Raw genomic sequence first — 25,763 nt, forward strand, 5'->3', positions numbered from 1 at the left:
TAACATGTCAATTTTCAATTTGAAAACAAGGTTTGGTATGCAATAACTATTATTTTGAATACTTGCTTTGATATCTGCTTTGGGCTCTTTTTTTCGATCAACTTTCCCCACCATCTCCTGTAGATGCCACATAACTTGAGCTACCAAGTTTCACGAGGAGCAGGGTGCACCCTATCTAGAGAAGGTGGATTCATTCTGTCTTTTCTGCCAACGTGCTCATGACCACAGGAATAAAAATCACCACAGCTCCTTGAGTAACTCTCCTGACTTCTGCCTATCTATCTCATGTATTGTTATAATCATGGCGGGTGCTTCCACTATGAGACAACTGAGGCCCTCATGCAGGTGGTGCACCATGAGAGGTACCTACAGTGTTGATCAAATAATATGTTGGACTACATTTAAACATCATTACTGCTATCACTAAAGCATGAATTAGTTAAAGTACTATTTGGAAATATCTACTTTTGTCTGCCTTTGTTGGCAGGATATTAATTATGCCTGCAATAGTCAGAAAGTTTTATTAAAAAGAAGCGTAACAACAGTATTTGAAGTTTAACAAATTTAACTCTAAAGTAAATATTGAGTCATATTTTCTGAATGTGAACTGAAGTTCTCACCTTCATGTCATTCCCTATGCTTTATACTGTTAAAAATACTCAATATTTAAACAGGTTATATTTCTCCTTTATACTTTTCCTTAGAATTTCATTAAAATAATGACCTGGTCTATTAAATACAATTATATAATTTACAAATCCATCCCGTACCCTTACCTTATCTCTGAAATGCATGTCTATAAGAACTTCCACATGGACATTCAGAATGATCTCTACCACGGGCCTCATCGTAGCCATCACAATCACTAAGTTGAAAAAAAAATTCTTAATATCAGAATGAACCATTTAAGAAATCTATTTCACAAGTCCAGGAAATTTTATAGTATATATGCTCAAGAGGAATATTCACCATGACTGGAATGACCATAATCACGGTAAGCATAGTCTCTAGATGGTGGAGCATAATCCCTAGTTTCTTGGGAAAGTGGATGATTTCTGTGTGCATAAGTTTAAGCAACAAACTTTAAATTTTCAACAATTAGTATCCAAAGCATAACTAACTTACAACTTAAACAAAATCAAAATGCCAAACATCTAAATAGATATTTCCCCAAATAAAATAGACAAATGGCCAAAAAGCACATGGAACAGATACTGATAATCAGTGATTCAGAAAACGTATTTCAAATCCAAAGAGAGATACCATTCTTCACACACACACTAGAATGGCAATAAATTTTAAAAAGCAGGAAATAGCAAGTGTTTGAGAGGATGAAGATAAATTGGAACCTTGATACAATGCTAGCTGGAACAGAAAATGATGCAGCTACTATGGAGAAATGTGGTGGTTCGTCAAGAAAACAAACATAATTATGATAGGACCAAACAATTCCTCTTCTATATACACCCAGAATTGAATAAGTGTACTCAAACAAATACTGGTGCATAGAAATACTGTGGTGGAAACAACCTAAATAAAATAATGGGTTAACAGCTTGTGGAAGGAGTGAAGTGCTATGATGTAAATGAAACTTCAGGATATCATGCAAAACAAAAAGAGACAGATACAAAAAGTCATGCAGTGTTTGAGCCCAAAACATTAAATGCCCACAACATGTAAGGCAGAATACAGATTGCTGTTTGCTAGTAGCTGAGGGAAGGCAGAAAAGGAAAGGGACTGCTCAATTGGTAGCTGGAGTTTTAGTTTGGAGTCATGACAATGTTTTGGAACTCGATGGAGGTGGTTGCTGCACAACACAGAATATATTTAATGCCACTTAACTGTTTACCTTATAATTAATTTTGTTATGTGAATTTCATCACCATAACAAAAAAATCAACTATTTTTTTTTCCATTTTTTATTTACCTATTCTCAGTTGCATAACCATCATCTCTTGGAGACATCTGGTCTTTTTTCCAGGAAGAGATTGGCTCTCTGCAAGGAGGACCTCCATAATTCTCTCTTCTATGTGATATGGGACCTTTAATATTAAAATGATGAAACATGTAAAGAACAGCAAGTCTGAAATACTATTTTCTCTTCTCTCAAACAACTTTTTAAAATTATTTCTTCTATGACTCTGTTCTTCGTTCCTTAAATTACCAGAAAGTCGTGGCACTGAATATTTCTTATGGCTTTGGATAATCCCATGGCCCCTGCAAGGCCACTTCTTCTAACAAAGCAGAAGGCAGACATTAATTCTTAGGTAAACGTTCATTTGTAAAGGTAAATAACAACTTAGTATTTTTCTTTTCATATAAATTACTACCAATGACACAGGGAAAACACATAAAACCACCAAACTCTTCAAGAATTTTAAAGTTACATACATTGTCCTTTCTCAGCTGAAGAAGGTAAATTTTGCCATGTTGCTCAATCCACCTCATACACAAATAATGCTACCTTTGAATGACTGCATGCTAAATTTTTACAAAAAATTCTCCTTTGTCTCTAAGTGGTTGGCTCTATCTTAAATGTTGACACATTAAAATGTACTAGTGAAAACTTTCTAATGACAGCCAAGGTTTACTTTTACTGCAATAAGCAATACTGTTAAAGGGGTCATTACAACACTGTTGCTATTTCAAAATATAAAAACTTCTCCTTTAATATACTCTTTATGTGCTATTCCTTAGAGGTCAGTCTTTCACCTATGATATATTCAATGGCTAATTTTCCAATGAAAATGTGTTGGCTTGTGTATCCTGAAGTCAATAAATACCTAATTTCACTGATACTCTCCATATGAAATGTAAAATTGAAAATGGCAGTTTTCAGTTTCCTCCAAAATAGGGTGGAGGACGAAGTAAGAACTTTAATTTGTTCTGCTTTAACTTCCTTGCTAAGAACTTTTATTTATTGTCTTGCTTTCTTCTGTTTGGTCTGCAATCTTATGATTCTCTTTTTCAAAAATATTACTTCCGTTCAATCCTACTGCTCACCTCAGGTTGCTTAGTTCTAAATTCTCTCCTCAAATAATTTCCAATCTTACACTAAGGATCTTGTGTTAATGTTTAAACATCCCGGTATCCCAGTACACCCTTAATTATTGATTTATATGCCCTTATATTTCATAACTCTGCACTTCTGTGATATTCACTTAATTTAAGGATATTGTACTCCTTCATGTCTACCTTTCAAGACTTAATTTTATTTTTAAATAACATTTAAGCCCAGTGACTCCTTTTATGCTAAATGTTCTTGTAGTTCTTTTGGGTCTTCATATAAGCAATAAGAATGCCTTGCACATAAACATTACTGAGGTCTCAGAAGCTGGATGGCCAGGCTCAGCGACTCACACTGTAAGCCAGTGTGGAAGGCTGAGGCAGCTGGACTGTTTGAGCCCTGGGGTTTAATGTCAGTTTTGACAATGTAGTGACATCCTCTCTACAAAAGTACAGAAAAAAAATTTAGCTAGTTGCGGTGATGCATGCCTGTAATTGAAGCAACTCAGGAGGCTGAAACAGGAGAATTGCTTGAGCCCAGGAATTTGAAGCTGTAGTAAGCCATCATCTCACTAGTGCACTCTGACCTGGTAAGAGCAAGACTCCAACCCAACAAAGAAACTCAAGCAAATTTTCGATTGTGACACCAGAGGACCACTACCAGGGGACCTAGGAAATGGAAGAATTCTTCAGATGAAGAAGGCTACTATCAAAGAATACTGCCAGGAACTTTTAGAAATATTAAGGGGAATTATCTTGCAAACACAGGATTAAAAGGAATATTGGCCTCACTCTAGTCACTTATTTCATCTGCAATGAGAAACTCGAGTATTTCTTCAGCATAAAACTGAAATGTACCTAGTGAGATAGAAAGTATAATAAAAGCTATCGATCAGTAATTATGCCCAATGATGTGTCACTTCTCTTTTAATTGATGAACTTAAATTTAAGAATCCAGTTAAAATAGCTCATTTTTAGTCATACACAAAGTATGGTCTTTCTATCAGGTAGCATTTACCTTGGCCTCCAATCCAACTATTGCTTCTTGCCACAGCAGAAGGAGCAGATTTTTTAGGAAGAAGACCTTCGCTTCTTGAAGATGGACCTCTTTTAACTGGAACGGCTCCCCTAGAAGAACTCATGTGCGATCAAGAGCATATCCATCATCATCTGTATTTTGAACAAAATCATTTTAGTTAACTAGCATCACTGTTTCTTGAATGGCTAAGTTTTAATTGCTTATAAAGATTTTCTACATATTATAATCTTACAAATTCACATTTGTCTAAACTAATAAAATTAACATTTCTATATGAAATGAGTACAATTCAAGCAATAAAAGTCTGTTTAGAAAATCTAGAAAGAAACTCAAGAATCATAATATATTGGTGTGAGAGACAGATGTAGGAAAGGTGGGGAGTGAACAGGGAGCAGATCAGTAAAATATCTAAGTATAACATACATAAAAATATTAAAATATTTTTTTGTAAATATTTTACCAAAAAAATCAGTAAAATATCTAAGTATTTTAGATATTTTACTATCTAAAGATCAGTAAAATATCTAAGTATAACATACATAAAAATATTAAAGAAAAATGATAATTGACTGTTTATGTCATTCTGTTATGAGGAAATATTTTCACAGCATATCATAAACTAAATTCCATTCAAAGAAATTCAAATATTTACAATATCAAAAGGTCACATATCAAGAAAATACATTATCTATAAAATTTGTTAACATAGTATAGAATTCTTGCAATTCCTTTATGAAACACTAATTTTCAGATTAGACTATGCTAAATTTTAATAATCTTTAAGAATAGCTTATTAAATAATATAAATATATTTATATATATATCTACAAAAACTGTAGACATATGCCAATTGCTAGGTGGTGTTATAGGTTAGAATATACACATTCTGATACATGGCATAGTATTATTGAACCTCTCCCTCAAGATCAATGGAGACAAAATAACCATGAAGCTGTACATCTTAAAATGGAGCAAACAGTGCAATTTAAATTTAAAAAACAACTATAATTAATTACACATCTGGACATCAAAACACAAAATTAAATGATAGATTTTTGAAGGTTGGTTAACAGATAATACAAGTTAATCGATAGGCTTACTGATTGATTGATTGATTGAGATGGACTATTGCCCTACTGCCCAGGCTGGAGTGCAATGGCATGATGTCAGCTCACAACAACTTCTGCCTCCCAGGTTCCAGTGATTCTCCTGCTTCAGCCTCCTGAGTAGCTAAGATTAGAGGTACGTGCCAGGTTCCAGTGATTCTCCTGCTTCAGCCTCCTGAGTAGCTAAGATTAGAGGTACGTGCCACCACACCAGGCTAATTTTTCGTATTTTTAGGGGGGACAGGGTTTCACCATGTTGGCCAGGCTGGTCTGGAACTCCTGACCTTGTGGTCCACCTGCCCCATACACCCCAAGTGCTGACATGACAGGCATGAGCCTCCTCACCCACCCTCATCCTATATATACATACATATATATATATATATATATATATATATATATATATGGTTAGTTTTTCATTTTTATGTAGAAATTGACCCCTCATTTCTACTGTGTAAATCACTCATAAATACTATTTTCAGTGACTCACCTTCCAGCAAGAAAGATACATACATATCTGTGAAGCGGTTGATTTTGTCCTTTCCAAAGTCACAGACTCTTTTTAGAAATTAAAATTCTACATTTCTTAAATTGAAAATGCTTTATGGCAGGCCAATGTACAAACTGTCCATATGAAAATTACAAAGCAATGGATTTGCATACATGCTTGCACATGTATACACAAAAAAACTAATATTGGAAAATCAATCCTAAGTACTGAATTACTTTTTTTCCTGTTGGAAAGTTTAAATATTCCATTGTATTTTGATAATACAACTGATACAAAATTCTCCACCCCAAAGTAGAAAACTCTACGAAGTATAATGAATATAAATGAGTTCTTCAGAACACCTGTTGAGTACAGGCAATCAGCATTCATAAACTGAATTCAGCTTGAAATCTGTGTTATTTCAATGCAAATTTATTATAATTTTAAAACAAATTTTAGATATTAGAGCAATCATTCTTATGATACACCTTTAGTACTTAGAAATAATTTTGCTTCTTATCAATATGTTAATTTTCTGTTCATAAAGGAAATAAATAAAATTGGGAAATTTTGATATCTTCAAACTTATTTTCTTTCAGTCCTATGGTTCCATCTTTATATTTTAGAACATTACCCAAGTGTCCTTCATGTGAGGGAAGCCACCCTCTTGTTCCTCCACTACTTCCTCTTGCAGATCTCAGACTTCCTGAAGGGCTTCTGTTTCTTGAAGAAACTGGTGGTCTTCACCTACCACCACTTTGAAAAGATGGTTTCTCTGCTTATTCTACTTTTATTGCTTTTCCATCCAACAACTAAAAGTATTAAGGTTACTATCACTAACATTGGCAAGAATAAACCTAAGCACATTTTACAAACATTTTTACATCAACTATAGTTTAATTCTAGATATTTTCTCCCAAAGCAAACTTTTTTTTTCTCCTAAAATGAACATGCTTTTCTCAATATCAAATATGAGACATTTACTGAACACGTGCCTTCCATTAAATGATCAAACACAAATTCTATTTTTCAAATTCCTTGAAAACTTCTCCATTATTAAAAAAATAACACCTTAAACAAAAAAGATTAACCCATCACACATTCTATGGAGGAATGTGGCACATCTTTTTTTTACAATATATAATCCACTTCATCTTTGTATTCACATCACTGATTTAAAAGTTTCAGTGTCCCAATGAAACTTGTGTCATTTAAACAAATGAGGTTACTTATTCAAAGTGATTAGTCAAATTAGTTATTGTGAATTGTTTCTTGTTTGATCTGCTAACACTTACATAAAATGTCCCCATATGATTTATAATTCTGTGTTTACTCTAGAAATGTTTCTGTAAATGTGATCCTTGTTTGATCTCATTAAGGTTTCTTACCTTATTCGTTTCTTACTTTTCCTTAGACATGTCCCTAAAAAATGACTGTTAATATAGTACTTCATGTTGTTTCTCAGAAAGGCTTAAATGTGCTAATCAATTTCACAATAATATTTTTCAGTATAATCTTTTCTATAGGACAAAGAAATTTTTGAAAACAGTTCAGATAATAAATACCTCTTTTAAAATTACATGGTTTTTGTTATTTGAGGGAAGATCTTAAATCCTTTACAAGACCTCTTGCAGCCACATCACCAGTTTTTCCTACCTTGAAACTTCTTCTGTTATTTCTGGGCCCAAAACATTTTCCCCAGATTTGCACATGGCTGCTTCCTTCCTAGTGTTTCAAAGTCAGTCAAAATTCCTTAAACTATTAATTGCCCCTGAAAACTCTAAGAATCTCCTTTGTTGGCCGTCTTAACATTTATGTGCATATAACATTCATATTTATGCTTACACAATAAAATAGTGAGATGAAGTAATTCGAAAATAACCATTGGCTGGGCACAGAGGCTTATGCCTGTAATCCCTATGCTTTGGGAGGCCTAGTCGGGCAGATGATGAGGTGAAAAGACAGAGACCATCCTGGCCAACAGGGTAAAAGCCAGTCGCTACTAAAACGGCAAAAATTAGCTGGGCCTGGTGGCATGTGCCTGTAGTCCCTGCTACTAAGGAGGCTGAGGTGGAGATTGCTTGAACCTGGAGGAGGAGGTGGCAGTGACCTGAGATCATCCCACTGCAATCCAGCCTGGCAACACTGCAAGACGCCATCTTAAAAAAAAAAAAAAAAAAAAAAAAACAAGCAAAATATCTGCACAGATTACCTGCTCTTGTGCTTGAAAACTAGGGGGAAAAAGAAATTATCGTAGATGACTATACACAAGTAAAAATTATCTCCATAACTACCACAAAGCCATGAATCAAAAGCAACTCTGGGTTTCTACCACAGCTTAAAACATTAATTTATAAGAGTGAATAAAAATGTACTTTCTGCTATGTGCCAGCAAGTGTACTAGATGTAACAGAAATAAAAGCAACTAGGAAGCCTTAAATATGCCCTGTAGACAATTTAACAATCAGTAGATTAATACGTGGTACAGTGAGTACAAAATATCTATGATATGCAATGTGGAAGAAAATATAAAATCAAAGTTGTTTTTGAAGGATGAGTTGTTATTTTTGAGACATACATAGAAAAGAATAGTTTTCAAGAGTCCAAAAAAGCATTTTAGGGGTAGCATAAAGAGTAACAGGAGCTAAAAACAGATTGGGATAATGCTATAAAGCAAAAAAGCTCTAAAGGGCCTAGAATGGAATGATCTTGACTAGAATGTAAAGGAATTCAACAGTTAGTAGAATCACATAAAATTTTAAAACTTTAGTAAACACACAATCCGTAGATTTAAGACTCAATAGGTCAAGAGACCATTGTTTTGATCAAAACATGTCCTCAAACACACTGGGAAAATGAGCAAATAGGTATTCATGTTACATAAATTACTCTGGTGAAAGGAAAAAAACGTCCTTAGGAGAAAAGAGCAAGGATGGGGCAAAAATTCCAGTTCCTTCTTCTGTTATCCAGCTTCAATGTTCTGATATTATTTTCTATTTTCATGTACTTAACACCTCCTTAACTGTAAAGGTCTTATTTAAATATACTTTCTCAAGAATATATTTTCAGAAAATGGGAGAGAATCTTTCCTTCTTGTGAGTCTGTCTAGATGTCTATCCACAGTTTGTATATGCTATAGAAATATTTCCACGAATTGGAAGTAATTCCATTAAGAGCATTTAATAAATGCTCATTTAGGCCTTTCATTTGCAGGAGAGTTCCTTCTAGGTTTCAATGCTCTTGGAAACCTTTGAAAATCTATTTACACTCATATTGAAATACAAAAATAGAAAAAAGTTACCATATATTAATTTATATAATGTTAATTGCAGTACCCTTCCAACTACACTTGCAGGTATACGGCACAAAGAAGAGGGTGGCTAAATAATTTTGGTCCATATGGCATTCTACTATCTTCAACACTTTAGTAATACTACAAAGATCTAGAAATACTGTTAATTGAAAACCAGATTTAGAGTATTATTAATAAGGGACTCTTACCTTTCCATTGATATCTTTGGCAGCATTCTTAGCATCTGCAGCATTCTCAAAAATAATGAACACAAAGTCTCTGGACTTGCTGGTTCGACCCTTTATCAGAAGGTCTAAAATATATAAAAACATCTTACATCTATATAATGGACTCACCAAGGTACTATCTGAAAGTTACATCAAACCAAAAACAAACTGCATTTCACATCACTACTATGATTCTTAACACTAAATCATCCCTATAGTCAGCCTATTTTATTCCAGTTTGTTCCCTAACTCCATAACACATTTACTTTTCCTCCTTTTCCTTTCTAAGTAGTAAGTGATCCTTACCACAGACCCTTCACCTGTTGCTATGAGAATTTTTCAAATATCAAATAGATACTTCAAAATAAGAGCTTACAAATGATAAGGCATTTTAATGTATGTATACAATGAACTTTGCAAAAATACATATTTTTAAAAATATATATATATAACATACACATTTTAAACATATATATTGAAATATACATATGAAAATACACACAGACAGACACATACACACACACACATGAACACACATGGCTTTAAGAGTTACCTTCCGAGGCCAGGTGCCGTGGCTCACACCTGTAATTCCAGCACTTTGGGAGGCTGAGGCAGGAGGATCACGAAGTCAGGAGATCCAGACCATCCTGGCTAACATGGTGAAACCCCATCTCTACTAAAAATTACAAAAAATCAGCCAGGCGTGGTGGCGGACACCTGTAGTCCCAGCTACTCCGGAGGATGAGGCAGGGGAATGTCCAGAACCAGGGAGGTGGAGCTTGCAGTGATCTGAGATCAAGCCACTACTCACCAACCTAGGTGACACAAGACTCTGTCTCAAAAAAAAAAAAGAAAAGTTACCTTCCAAAAGGGGACCGTGTTTCACAAATACTTCTTTAAGCATCTTTTCATTGGCTTCTCTATTGAGGCCAAAAATGAAAAGCTTCCCAGGACAATCTGCTTCTACCATTGTGCTGTAAATGGTAAAAAAAAAAAATAATAATAAAATAAATATCATCTGTATTTCGATAAAAATAAACAAGCTAAAAAGATAAAATTTTATTATATACTGTATTGAAAATTCAAGTAAACTTCCCTTCCAGAGGCTAACATCTTGTTAGTATTTCTTAATTTCTTACTTTAAATATTTAAAATTTGTAACATACAGAGCAAAAGGGGTACTGACTTTATGGAGAAATGCTGCATTTTATTATGTAGGTGACAAAATCTCATTTCTAAAAATTAGATAAGAAAAGCTATTGTAATTTTCCTAGGTTGCAATATGAAGAATGCCCCCAGTTAAATAATTTTATTTGAAAACTATATATTTATGAAGTACAATGTGATGTTTTGTGTATTTTTATTTGCTTGAGATGTATATCTCCTGTTGCCAAAGTGCACTGCTCGCTGCAGACTCCTGAGGCCAGCCTCAACTGATCCTCCCACGTTTCAGCTTCCCAAGTAGCTGGCTGGGTAATTTTTCTGTGTTTTTTTAAATAGACACGGTTTTCCTTATATTGCCCAAGCTGGTCTCTAACTCCTGGGCTCAAGCAATCTGCCAGCCTGGGACTACCAAAGTGATGGGATCTCAAGTGTGAACCACCACGCCCAGCGTGATTTTTGGATGAAAGATTAAATCAAGCTAATTAAAATGTTCTATGGGGAGATCATTTTAAATATTTTACCATCTTTTAGTGATTTGAAATATATAATAGATCAAGGATCCCCAAACACTGGCCTTCACACTATACCTGTCTGTGGCCTGAATGTAATGCCTGAGGATGACCTGAGGTGGAACAGTTTCATCAGGAAACCATACTCCCCAGCCTCCCTCCGGAATCCCGCTGCCCCACCCTGTCCCTGTGGCAGCCCTGCTGCCCCACCTGCCCCCGTCACACTGCTGCCACCAGAAGCCCCACCCCACCACGTGGGCCTCGGGGCCCCGCTGGCAGCGCCCACCCCGAAACGTGTCCATCTCACTGCCTTCTTCCCCTGGGCAACCCTTGTCTGAGGAAAAATTATCTTCCACTAAACCGGTCCCTGGTGCGAAAATGGCAATAGATTAAAGGAGCCCATTATGTTATCGAGGCTGGTCTCCAACTCCTGACCTCAAGGCGTCCTCCTACCTCCACTTCCCAAAATGCTAGGATTACAAGAGTAAGTCCGTGTGCCAGGTTAATAGAATAACTTAAGCGGATCTATTTTGTTTCCGTTTAACTCTATCCAGCTCCATTTAACTTGATCACACCCACTTACTCGGTTTAAATTACTTAGGTGCCACAGATACATGAAATATGTTTCAAATACTGTCATATAAGGAAGGAGACAATTACAGGCTTTACAGAGGCAAATTTGAACTGAGGTAATCTATAGCCCCAGACTGCTACATACACTAAAGTATGCCAAAATCTGATAATTCTCACCAGGCAAATCACATACGTGACATGTGCTGACTAAAAGTACAAGTATTTAATCGCGGTGGTTAAGTATATTGCATGTATTTTGAATTATGACCGAATTCACAGAGAAAAACTACCTTAATAAAAAGTGCACATGAAAATAATGGCACCGCAGCACTATCTCCCACAACTTGCCCACATGTCGGACATATCCGACGGTTAAATGTAGAATCCTCAAGAAAAATCAATGAGTTTAACAAAAATGAGTTCTTAATAGCACTAAGGAGTTCTCTCCCCACTGTCTCCTCGCATAATTCAATGCCCACACATAGAAAACCCATTCCCTACAATCCCAAACCTTTGCTTTCTGTTCTTGGCGAGAGACCAACCTGTGCAGAGTAACAGAAATTACAGGTGGTTTTCAGTAGGACAAAGAGCCGCAGGGTCGCCAGGCCCTCAGGTCATATGCATCCGGCTTTGGGACATCACAAGGCCAACTGCTGGAAAGATCCCTGGAGCTGGCCTGACTGGGAAGGAAGCCAGAAGCCATGCCTGGAAATCCCCCCTACCTCCAGCGGCCAGTCATTGCAAGGGCGGTGAGCATCGGCCAATTATTGCGAGAGCGGTAGGCGTCTCCTGAGGCGCCCCTCCCCTGGGTGGCCTGCAGTTCCATCCTTCCGCGGTAAGCCTCCTCTGAGAAGATGCTTGTGCCAGGTGGTGGTGGGTTCAGGCACACGTGGACTATGATCCCTTTGGAATTGTGGGCATGGAAGACCTACACCCTAACTGGCATCCTGAGTGTGGCAAGCCTTTGACCCACAGGGAACAAATGAAACATCTCACTTCATTAGGCAGGCTAGGCTGATGGTACTGAATACTGCAGATCCACAGGGGAGAGAGAGGGACCAGCGCTGCCTGCTGGGACAAGGGCAGCCGCGGTGGCTTTCAGAGAGTAGGGCAGGGAGGGCACGTGGGAGGAAACTCATCTGGTACCTTGCTGGGGTGGAATTCGCCTGCACCAGAAGTCAAAACCCCGCAAGGACTCTTTCAGATCTAGGGAAATACAGACTCCAAGTTCCATGCTTCCTCCCTGAGGATGCTTTTCTCCCAGGGGTATTCCAAATGATCTCTTGTCCTATGCCCTGGGCACACCAGAGACAAGCTGCCGTGGTCGCCCATCCGATAACCTGTGTTCACTGCCTTGCTGGCGCAGAGGCTCCCGTAAGCGCAGCACCCACTGGCCGCGGTGCCTGCTAGCGGGGCTCTGGAAGCCCAGGGCCTCTGCCTATGGCTCCAGCGCTCCTGTGTGCAGCTAACCCTGCAGGGAATCTGGGCCTTATGACGAGTGCGGAAGGCTGTGGGTCCTGCAGGGCTCCCCAGGAATCCTGGGTCCACGTAGGTGTGAGACGTGATTCTCAGCTAGGCGAGGCCCATGGGACTCTCGGGGAGCGGCCCCCAGAGTCCAGGGGCGCCAGGGGCGTTGGGTGGGCGGCTGAGACCTTGATCTGTGGGAGCCCTAGGAGGGCACCGTGTTAAGTCTGGAGGCTCTGCAGGAGAGAGCGGCCTGGTGGAAGAGGCATGCTACTGGTGGATGACATCACGGCAAAGCTGGAAGTGAGCAGCAGCAGGAGGACCACTGGGTAGAGCCTGTCCCTGGCTCCAGGAGGCCCCGGCCCGCAACGGACTGGCTGGAGGTCCATCATTTGCAGCTGGGCTCTGTAAATGCCTCAAGCCACAGGGCATCCCCAGCTTCTGGGCCAGAGCCATGTCTTTGCAGCTGCCAATTTGGGATGGCTGGCAGCAGGGGGTTGGCGTCTAGGTCCTGGGAGTGGGGTTGGGAGGAGCCAGGTGGTAGGCACCGGGGGTCATCCAGGAGTCAGGGGATGGAGGACAATGAGGGGAGCAGGAGCCAGACTTCTGCAGATAGGAGGGCAGTTTGCTTGTGGCTGCCCTGTGGGCACATAGACTAGGTACAGGAAGCAAAGCACAGCACTCATAAAAGAGAATAGCAACACAAAAGGACCCTTAATGCACAGCAGAAAGTTGAAGGGCACATTTCCCTGTGAAAGTCCCTGGAGGAAGGGGAGTCTGTATGCCCATGCCAGCCATGGAACTATCCCTGCTCCCCATAGCTGTGTCCAGCATGCTCACCCCAGAAACACAAGGTGCTCAAGACTCGGGTTCAAGGTGCACTGGGCTGCTGTCCTCTGCAACGCAGGCACCAGCTCCACAGACAAGCTTTCTTCCCTCTGCTGCTGCTGCATCCAAACAGATGTAGGCCTTGAGCATATATAGCCTCTGTTGCACCCAGGTGAGCCCCATGGGGAGAGCCAGGCACAGCCTTACAGCCCCATCAACCCACAGAGGTTCCATCTGGTGGACACATCCACCCCTCAGGGAGACTAGAAGAGGACACTGCACACTCGGACAGCAGAAGAGCCTGTCCAAGCCCCAGCACATAAGGGCCTCCTGCAGTTCAGGAACCCTGAGGAAGCAGCCGCCTCACACCAGAGCACCCTGCCCCCTAAACCTCTCCCCTCTCCTTCTGTGCCTGCCCTTTTTCAGAGCAGGCTGCCTGGGCCTGGCTCGACCCTCTGCCAAGACCACCACACCAAGGTGTGGTGCCAGGTCAAAGGCCTGGGTGACAGCCTTGCCCCATGCTCTCCATGATCTTGCAAAGTTGCAGGTTGTCATGCCCCCCACCCAAATCATCCATCAGCTCCTAGACCAGAAGTAGATTGTGGGGCACACCCAGATATGGGCTGGGATCACAAATGATGAAGTCCTGCTGAGCTACATGATGGATTTGCAGGTTATGCTGCCAAGCCTGGATCAGCGGGAGGGGTCCGGCTTCTGGGTCAGGTTGAAGTCCCCCTGGGGCCCAGGGGTGTCTAAGTGGGAGAGCTGGGAAAGGGAAACACATGTAGCAGGCCACAACAGTCCATGAAATGGTCCTTTGAGTCCATCTTCTTTCTCCCTCTTGGCCAGGGAGGTGGAGGAACTCAGCCACCCCGGGTACCGGCATGAGGATGAAGTTTTCCTTTTGTCACAACCTTGACTTCCACAATGAAGTGATCATTCAGGAGTACTGCATTGGCATCCTCAGTAAGGAGTGCCTCCCAGCATGGTAGGGGAGGTTGTGTGTGGGAGGATAGGTCTGGCATGAACCTTCCTGATTCCCATCCCTCCAAGAAACAGGGTGTCTCATTCCACTGCAGTCCAGTGGTTGTGGGGTCTTGAAGGTCAAGCCTCCAGCTTCAGGCAGTGCACCTCCATGTGACCTTCTTCAGCTGGTTGGCTGACCATGGCCACCCAGCTTTCGGCAGGATTGCTGAGGTGGGTGCCGAGGTGGGTGCCGCGGTGGGGCATCATGGGAAAAAACCTTGCTGGTCATTCCTTGGCCTCTGGGGAACTGGCTTTGAGCCATGACCTGACCTGTCCTCTACCAGCTTCTGCAGTCCCCCAGATCATCAGCCAGAGCCTGTGGCTCATTCCCCTGCAGTACTTCCCGAGGGAAGGAGGCCATTAGAGAGGGAACAGAGAGGAGGCCAGGTTAGGCAGTCTCGGGCTTGGGACTGAAGGGCCTTTGATTCTTGGAGTTGTGCCCCACATGGAGAACACAAGCCTCAGGGAAGAGACAGCAGTGAGACATCCCAGGCTACAGGAGAAAAGGCCATCAGGGAACTGAAACACTTGCATTTAAGGATTAGGGAGCCTTAAGTCACCTAAAAGGTATAAATGTCTAAGGTCAGTGGGTGAGAAGCAAGGCTCAAGGGATAGCTAGCTCATCATCCCTCTCTGGCTCCCTTCCCCACCTTAAGGCTGGCTACCACTTGGGGCTCAGTTTGGGATCAACCAGGGACCTGTCACCCTCCAAGCAGATGTCCCCCCAAGGCCAGTCTCTATGTCCTCCCAGAATGTCTCTCCCAGGCCCATCATTTTCATTTACAATGAACCCAGGCTCCCGTGACATGCTTTCTCCCCTCTGCCATCTTCACTCACACTTGCCTGCCCACCCAGACAAGAGAGGGCACTACACAGCGAATCTGGAGGACCACACTGGGCTCACAGGGGAGGAAATGTGAAGAGACTGCAAAATGGCTGAGACCTTCAGTGCCCAGGGAGGGAAACTGGCAGGAAATTAAGACCCTCTTGAGTACTGGTGTGGACACCCAGTGTCACTTATCATGGTGAAGACCTGCTTTGTCACATCAACTAATATTAATATGGAAGTTATTTTCTTAGAATAGTGAAACAATGAGTATGAAGAAATATTGCTTGTTTAGATTTGTATGGAAATGCTGCAGACATGTCCATTTTCCATTACAATTCTTATGTGAGACTTGAAGTGTTTATTGAGTTTTAAGATACATTTTGATTGTTCTGCTCCTGCAAATTTTGTGATCATTTTTGCAATATAGAGACATAGAATCCAGAACATTTTTGAGTGACTTTCAGCTTCTTTTAGAGTACTTACTTGTAAATTTTGATTTCTTCCCCTTGTGGTTCCATTCAATTTATTATTTTTACTTTATATGCAAGGTGATACATTTGTTTTTTTAATTTGCCTCTTGTGGAACTTTTGTTTAAAGAACATTTTTTTTTCTGTTAGATTTGTGAGTTTGCCAGTGAGCTCTTTTTCTAGTACAGTTTTTTTTCCTCTGTGTGTGTGTGTTTGTGTGTGTGTGTGTGTGTGTGTTTGTGTGTGTGTATTGAGACAGCATCTCACTCTGTCACTCAGGCTAGAGTGAAGTGGCATGATCTCGGCTGACATCAACCTGTGCCTCACAGCTTCAAGTGATTCCCCTGCCTCAGCCTTCCCAAGGAGGTATGATGACAGGCACATGCCACCATGTCCAGCTGATTTTTGCATTTTCACTCGAGATGGAGTTTGACCATATTTACCACGCTGGTCTCAAACTCCTGACCTCAAGTGATATGCCCTGCCTTGGCCTCTCAAAATGCTGGGCTTACTGGCACAAGCCACCACGCCTGGCCTCATTTGTTTGTTTATGCATTTTAACCCTTGCTGTATTTTCTTCATGAACATGTACTTTAGAGTTATTGAAATAATATGCTTTATTTATTTACTCAGTACTTAAGTAGGATTTTAAAAGTAATGTTTTCATTCACTAAATACAGTATTGTGAATATGTAAAACCTTATATACTATTGTCATTTTCTTTTTCATAAATTCTTCAAGAACTCTGATACTGGTTTTCCCCCACCTGAGGAGAATATCCAGATAGTTACAAAAAACTGTGTGAGTTACTTGGTATAAAAATATACTTTGAAAGACAAAGTTAACAAATACAATTCCACATCTGGATTTCACATCATTTTGAAAATTTTTATGCTGGTGAATAAATCCTGCATTCACATTCATACTAAATATGAACTTTTGAATCATTTTCAAGAATGAAAATAATCCAAGGCCATGCATCAGTTCAGGAAGTAGGTAGAAAGCAGTTGTTATGAAGAAAAGTGATACTTATTGAAGGTATATTTAGATAGATTCTGGAAGGCTAAGTCAAGATTTTCCTCATTGATGCTCTGGTGTTTTGTCATACTGTGACCAGACTGTGGCACCACTGGTTATACTCAGTAGGCTACCAAACTCCTTGGGCTGCAGTAATTATTATTGAGGAAAACGGCAGTGTGGTTGTCTGTTTAAAGGAGACTAGAGGACTTCAGAGTTTCTACCGAAGGCACAAGGGCCTGGTTTATTGAGTGGCCTTCTTTTGCTGAATAGATAAGATTCAGGAAAAATGTGGACTCACTGTAGTAGCTAGGGCTTTGAGACTGGTGAAGCCTATTTGTCTCCAACTGCCAATGCCAGATACTGGTCTGTACATAGTGGCACTTCCTAGGCTCACTGACTCCTGTAAATTCCAACATAGAATTTAGATTTAAATCCCTATTCCAAATTATTAATCATAGATTTAATAAGTGGATAACAAAAGATGTATTCAGAAGAAAGGGAGACATCAGATAAATGCATAATAAATCATCCTGATCAAATACTTTCAAAAGTATTACTACAAAAAATCATTGAAGATTAAATCTTAAAAAGTTATTTTAATTGGAGAAATAGAAAAAGTGAGACTTGGTTTAAACTCTGAGGTGTAAAGATACTATTATTAGAATAAGAGAATAATATAGAATGTCCAATTTGTGTGTAGAGCAGCATACTAGCTATATAGTGTGGCTAGAGATTGAAAACCCATGTAAGAAAACTCAGCGATTAACAACAAAAATTTTTCAGAGACTTTGTTCTGTAATTAAAGAGTTTTAAAATGGTCCTACTGATCAATGTTTCACTTATATTTATCATTTAAGCATATGTAGTATATACTCTTTTGTACAGGGTCAAAGTTATGGTTTCTATCATGTAGTAAGAAAAAAAAATTGACAGTGTACCACACTTGCATCAGAGTCTTAGTCCTGAGTAATGAAGCAAACAACGGAACTGCCTGTGTCAGGGTACAGGTGGATACAGCTGGAAGCTTCCATCACATGCATCTAACATTTCTGAATTGTCATCAGTCCCTCCTAGAAAGACAAATGGACTATAACTATCCTTAAGAACATATGTTAAATTTAAACCCTAAGTGTTAAGATAAAACTATGATTTGTCTTATCACTTATGTCTCATCATCACTTTAAACTTGTGTCAATAACTTTACACAGAAATTCAGTTCACTTTATCACCATTAACATTTTACATCACACATTTTTTCTATTTCATTCTCTTTTAGTCACTTTTCTTTTCTTTTTTTACGGTGGATTTCCTTCTGTCACCCAGATTGGAGTACAGTGTCCTGATCTCAGCTCACTGAAACCTCTCCCTCCAGGGTTCAAGCAGTTCTTCTGCCTCAGCCTCTTGAGTAGCTGGGATTACAGGCACACACCGCCACTTTTGGCTAATTTTGTATTTTTCATAGAAATGATGTTTCCCCATGATGGTCACACTGGTCTGGAACTCCTGACCTCAGGTGATTCACTACCTCAGCCTCTCAAAATGCTGGGATTACAAGCGTGAGCCAACATTTCTGGCCTGTTTTTGTTTTGTTTGTTTGAGACAAGTTACTGCTTGGTCACCCAGGCTAGAGTGCTTTGGCACAATCTTCACTCACTGCAGCCTCAACCTCCTAGGCTCAAGCTATCATCCTGCTTCAGCCTCCCACATAGCTAGGGCTACATGTGTGCAATATCAATCAGGCTATGTTTTTGTTTATGTGTTTAGTGATGAAGTCCTGCTATATTATCCAAGCTGGTATCAAATCCCTGGACTCAGTGTCCTCTTAGTTTAAGCTCCCAAATTGCTGAAATTAAAGTGGTGAGTCAATGTAGACAGCCTTGTCACTTGTTAATAATTTTTTAAATTCCACTCTGTAAAATTAACCAGTCAATTTTTACTTTTGGAATTCAAAATTCCAAGTCAAGTTCGACTAGATTTTCATAAAGAGGTAAAAATTAAACAAAACTATACAAAACCCTTTCTTTTCCTTTGTTCCAAAGTGAGCAAAGAGTTGGGAAGGAAATCATCTCTACTTTGCTTTACTAAAGTAGACTGTACAAAGTTCCTCATATAATTTCTGTTAGATCTAAAATCCTGTGAAGTTATCATCAGATCCATCATCTTATAAACCAAAAACAAATCTCCTAGTGGGTCTATGATGTGGATTAAATATCTTGTAATTAATAATGTATACAAATGTGATTATACTTATGCCTTGAACTGTAATATTAAAACTATGAACCTAATTTTTTTAGAACTACTACCCTAATATGAAAAGTAACCGATGACCTGGTATAATAGTTTGTGGCCCAGAAAGCCATCATTCTGAGCTATTCAGATTCTTCAGATAGCCCAAGAGTGATAAGAGCTGAATGGGGGTCTGGGCATCTTGGAGGTGTAGCAATGCCAGGTCACTTCTTGCTGCCCCACTCACCAACCGGAACCTCTCATGCAGTAAAATTGTAGACACCTTCACAACTCTCAGTGGTGCCCCAGGGTGCCTCAGGCCCAGTAACACAGCAGTATCTTCAGGATTCCTGAGGGCACAGGCAAATATTTATTACAGTACATTCATTAGAAAACCTGAACCTTAAATCTACATCAGGCTTTCCAGCATATTGTTTTACTCATGATAAACAAGGTCCCTAGCTTATCTTCACTGAAATCAGAAACCTGTGAATAAAGAGTCCACAGACTATGGGATAGCAGAGGAATTTACTAACAGTGGTACTAATAAGCCAAACACAGTGAGGCAATTTCTTTTTAACCTAAAATAAAAGATATCTGTATAAGTGAGATGGTCATGCATTCTAGAAGTGAATTTTGACAGATAAACTTTCAGCCATGTAATTATGGGATAATGAATTTTAGAGTATGGGAAGAGGCAGGCACAAACTTACATGTTCCTGACACAGTGGGCAGCTGTGAGAACCCAAGAGCTGCTAACTATGGAACAACTGCAGATCTGTGCCACAGCTGATGATCATACCCTTCCAAGGCGTGGCATATCACAGATAAATCTGATCTGCCAAAGCCTAGGGTAAAATTCACACAATTAATTTGAGTAGAATTGCCCTATGTAGACCATGTTTTAAAAATTTTAGATCCCTCCTATTTCTGCTAACCAGGTCAGCATTGTTAAATATGACTAGCATACACAAATTGCTACCTCTTTTCCATTTTTTAAATGTTTTCCTTTAAAAAAAATTATCCTCCTATTATTTTTCCAAGTTCATAATTTCTTTATGTCCTGGCTTAAATTTATTTAGTCAAAGTGTTGGGAGTCATTGCAGCTTTCTCCCCATTGTAACCTTTATATAGCTGTGATTTTAGCTACTTAAAACTTATTGAAGTAGATAGGCAACAAAAATGATTTGATTTGGAGCTATTAGATAAATAAAGAAAAATTTGGAGATAAGGCACCTGTCTCTGAATTGGAGGGTCCTTATCTTCCTCAACTTACAATCTTAGTGTGATATCAAAATGATAGTTTAAATAGAACATTCCAGTTTGGGGTTAAGGAAAGAGCTCATATTTTTAAAAAAAATTTGAGACTTTCTCAGAAAACTGAGTTGAAGCAATGCTGGTTAATAAATGTATAGATATAAAAATGATGAAGATAAGCTTTCTCTAGAAGGGTTGAGGAAATATAGATGAAATCAGAAGCATAATTATCATCTTAAGTGTAGTTGTCTTTGAATTAGTCTTTGCAGGATGTGAGCAAATAATTGTGCCCTCCTTTGTGTTTTAATGTATTATCCACTGTAGCTATGACAATGTATCTTAGCTATAAAATAGCTGTGGTTAATTGCACAATTTATTACATGACACCAAAAGAGATCCCTCAGTTTCTAAAGAAACAAATAAATGTACATTCATGTGAAATAGCCATTGCTAATATTGTGATAGGTTTTCTGATAACCAAGGGAAGGAGAAAACTGATAATCACAATGTAGTACAGTCTAGTACACCAGCACCTAAAACACATTATTTAGCAACTGCTATGCTGCTTCCAAACATCATACTATCTTTAACTTAAAATATACTCAATTTAAAATAATTCTCTTACACATGTAAGATACTGTTTGGTAGAAAAGAAATTTCTTTGTGTTAGGAGAGTGTGTCTTAATGTTAGTCCTATTCATCTTCTGCCATAAGAACTTGATCAATCCATTCTACTTAACCAGTATAAGAGTAAGAAATTAAGATAACTATAATAATCATGTTGTATGACCTATATTATACAGTAATCTATAGCACACAGGGACACTATGAAAATTTAATCATAGATCAAGTGTGAAATGCCTTTGTAAACCATAAGAAGAATAATTTCTGTGATTTGGTAGATAAAAAACTCATGTATTTCTCAGGAAGAGCATCCCTTCCATTCTGCTTCCCTCTCTTCTTTTCTAATTCAATTCTCTTCTTCCTTTACTTCCCCTACCAAGTTTTTGACCCTTACTCTGAGTCTGTGGCAGAAAGAAGTGTGGCCAAATAGAAGCAGGAGTGGAGGTAAAACCAAAGCATTTGTAGAGGTAGAGACTGAATGGGACATAGAAGCAGAGGTAGTCATGGACTCTTGCTTGTACCAGAGAGCATGGCTAGACTGTGTCACTCCCTTGAGCCAGAAAAGGAAAGGGTGCACTTAGCTGAAGACTTAGGACTTTGTGCAATGGTCCTCAAAGTGACTCAAGATTCCCACTTGCACCTGAGTGTTTTTTTGCTGTAGATGGCATATGAAAGGTGCTCCCAAGTCACCTTGGAAGAAGCAAGAGACAAGATATCAACCAATATTTTGAAGGAGGTCCAGAAGTAACTTTCAGTTTTCAAGATATTCCTCTTTCTCCCTGATACTTATACCCCATGAATTTGTCACGTGACAGTCAGCCTCCCCAATGGTTTCCTTGGCCTCCACCCAGAAAGTGAATTCATTCAGCTTGAGCCAAAATTCGGCACAAGTGCTCACTTGTAAGATGCTCAGGTAACTTTGTTGCAGAATTTCAGGATTTTCTGATGGAAAACAGAGAATAGGTGTTTGTGTTTGTTTGCTTTCAAATTTTAGCCTAGATTAGAGGAAGTATGGTGAACAGAAAGACAAATCTTTTATTATTCATGAGAGGACAATATTCTCTTTCTAAACATGCTTCGCTTCCATCCCAGTGTCTTCTTCTTTACTCGCTCCTCATAAGGGACAAACTGGGTAGCCAACAGTCATATGGTTGTGTATTTTCTCTTGTTCCAGACTTTGCTCCAGGCATATAGGAAGGATCATGGATTGAAAATGTAGTGGTTGCTTCAGGAAGATCAACCCAGGTCCTAGAGCTCCCTTGGGACCTAAGTAGGGCATGGCATGGTCAAAGCTGACAATCTGAGCTTGGGTAGGATCCTGAAGGTCAATAAGCCCACTTGCACCACAGCCAGGGCTTCTGCATTTTTTCTCAGGAAAAAATCAAGAAAAAAATCTTATTATTTCTACATTTCACTGTGAAAAAACCCTGGAGGTCACATGAATCACATAAAGTCCAGGTGAGCATTAAATTGCAAATAGTACTTTAGGAACTATTTGCAAGGATCATTTGAGACCAATTGGTCAACATAATGATAATTTTTCCTTACCAACAACAGCAAAATTTTCCAGATGCAGTAGCATGTGCCTGCGGTCTTAGGTACTTAGATGGCTGAGGTGGGAGCATTCCTTAATATTGGGAGTTTGAGCCTAATGTGAGTTACACCACTGCATTTTAGCCTGCGCAATAGAGGAAGAGTCTCTCTCTTTCTCTCTCTCTCTCTCTCTCTCCCCATCTCTCTCTGTCTCCCCCCCTTTCTCTCCCTGTCTCTTACACACTCACAAACACAAACACACATAAATTAATAAATAGAAAAGAAACATATTCAGTAACAATTTGAATGTTTTACTTGCTTTATAATGATATCTTAATGTTGAAATGAATTGCTCAGACTTACATAAAATTGGCACATCTAGCTGTGCTAATGATCCACTATTCATGTAGTACAGAGCCAGCACAAAAATGGGAGAAAGACAGTTGTGCTGAAACTACCTAAGGGAATTCATCAATTTCTGCTTCCCAACATTTGGGACAGATAGGGATAATGCCAGGGCATAATCCACACTCTGCAGAGGAATCCACACATAGTATAGAGTGAGATTAGTGTTACTACCCTCCCTTTTCTAAAATCTAAATTTAGGCATTTAGAAAAATGCTTGGAAATTCATAATTTTCAATTCTGAGAAAATACATAGAAATATACATTATTCATCCTACAATTTTAGTTATAGTACAGAGGTTATCTTCATACTTTCCCTTGAAACATTAAATATATATATATGTATATACTTTACACATATATATACATATATATACACTATATATGTGTATAATAGTTTATGTAAGTAGTGTATTATTATTTATACCCAAGATTTTATACTATTATCCAATGGTGTGTGTATGTATGTATATACCTCAAGTAAAATAATAAAACATTTCTGAGAAGTAAGACTATCTTTAAAATACTGCTCTCTGAATAGAATTGTGTTCATAACACATAGCTCACAAATCCTGCTTGGCAAAAAGAAAATATATTCTCTCAATATTTAGACATCTCTGCTGATTCATACAATAACCTAAATTTTGGTTTTGCAAAGGTCTGAGAACATAACCTCTGTTGTTACAAACTCTGGTTTTAGGGTTCAACAAGAGTCTTCATACCAAGTATATTAACTCAAACATCTGACTAGACTGAAGGTGCCTGTGGTTTCCTGGGAAATAACAGCTGTCCTGAAGAGCCAGAAAGCCTGGAAATTTTCTTTCCAAATCACAGCTAGTTGACACTCAACTGGGGAAACATTGAATGCCTAAGAAGTTGTTGTCCAGGCTTGGGTCCAGATTGAGATCCAGGCATCAGGAGAGGTTGTTTTGTTAAAAGTGTGGCTGAAGCAGCATGCAAGGATGAAAAACAATGAGAAAGAATGGACTTAAATGCTGAGGGAAATATATTCTGAGGAGGATTAGCAAAAGAGGCTATGGATGGCAGAATAGGAGAGGAGAAATACCTGAGCAAGATGGGAAAATAAAGAATGAAGGGAACATACAAGAAGAAAAGACTGAACAAGAAGGCGACAGTGTACATATAGAGGGAAGAGAACAACAATGAATAAAGAAAAAGAATGAAGAAAGAGAGATAAGAGACATACTTGGGACATAGGGCTTTCTTTTGTCTTGATAATTTTTAATTTCCTGCCATAGTGCTGTTAAACAACTTTTCCAGAAAGCCAAATGCTTTCTAAGCTGGCTTGGTTGGAGAGAATTGATTTTATATTGGCTTTCTGTGGCAGTTATCTCAGTTGACACAATAAAATACTGATCTGGGGAATAAACAGTTTTTACTGGCAAAAAGGGTACACATTTAGACAAGCAGCCAAAATGACTCATTACTAGTGTTTCTCCATTCGGCTTAATTTCAGGAGCAGAAAATGATGTAATTATATCAGCTTTATAATGCATTCTGGGTCTTAGTATTTCTGTTTCAGGCTGGATCCAGGTTTTCACTTTGCCAGCTTTAAGAACACCAAAGGATTCAATAAGATGAGCTTGAGACTGACCAGTGTCTGCTTGGATTACAGGCAGTATCCAAGATATGAGTGTTCTTCCTTTAAGCAAGGCCCATGGTTTGACTACTGGAGATAAAACTGTGGGCCAGAATCTTAGTAGGAAGGTTTCAGACTGGATAAAATGGTGAATTATGGCAACTTCAGGCTGGATTCAGGGACTATTTGAGATTTCAAATAAACCCACGGTCTGCCTTTATTCATTTGAATGTAAAACAAAGATCTGACTCTATCTTGTTTCCTGCTTGATCCAGGGTCTCACTGCTTGGGTTTCAGGGTGGGTCCAGATTCAATATGTAGCAGCTCGTTGCTGAGTCCAGGGCCAAAATGTACCAACTTCAGTCTGGGGCCAGGGAGAGAGCGGCTGACTTTCAGGATGAATCCAAAGTCTAACTGTATCACATTGAGTCTGTAAGCAAGATGTGACTGTATTAGTTTCAGTCATGTGTCACGGTTTTATTCCTTGGCTTACAGTTCAAATTTGGAATACTTCAGTTTCAGGTTGGTTCCAGGATCTTACTGAATTCACTTGAGTCTGGAAGAGTATCTTATTACTGTATTGGCTTCAGGGTGGGTTCAGGGATGAATTGCAGAGTAAGTCCATGGTCTGATTGTAGCAGGTACATGCTGAGTCCAAGGGTAATTTATGCTAAGTTGACTCTGGGTCCAGGAGTGGGTCATTTGTGATTCCACTTGAGTCCAGGGCCAAATTGCATCATTTTGTGCTGGGGACAAAAGTGCGAACATATCTGCTTCAGGCCACAACCTAATTGCTTGAGATTTAGGCTCAGTCCATTGTTCTATATTATCAGTTTAAGGATGGGCCCAGAGTCTGAATGTATTGGTTTCAGCATAGGTCCAAGGTTGCAGAACATCTTCAAACTGGGTCCAGGGTCTGATTGCATTCTTTTCAGATTGGTTGCATGGGTGGATTATTTGCCATTCTGGCTGCATCCAGGTAGTAACTGTTTGAGAATGAGGTTGAGTAACATTTCTTATTATATTGTTTTGAGTCTGAAACCAAGGACTCACAGTATTAATGTCAGGCATGGCCAA

At 39.3% G+C, this 25,763-nt stretch overlaps 2 pseudogenes; both read right to left on the reverse strand.

Annotated features, from left to right (window-relative positions):
- Positions 1 to 237: 237 nt before the first annotated feature.
- Positions 238 to 10,130, reverse strand: LOC129025644 (RNA-binding motif protein, Y chromosome, family 1 member C-like; annotated as a pseudogene).
- Positions 10,131 to 13,140: 3,010 nt separating this feature from the next.
- LOC129025645 (testisin-like) lies at positions 13,141 to 21,653 on the reverse strand (annotated as a pseudogene).
- Between the last annotated feature and the right edge of the window lie 4,110 nt (positions 21,654 to 25,763).

This window comes from Pongo pygmaeus, chromosome Y, assembly GCF_028885625.2.
Source record: "Pongo pygmaeus isolate AG05252 chromosome Y, NHGRI_mPonPyg2-v2.0_pri, whole genome shotgun sequence".
Taxonomy (NCBI): domain Eukaryota; kingdom Metazoa; phylum Chordata; class Mammalia; order Primates; family Hominidae; genus Pongo; species Pongo pygmaeus.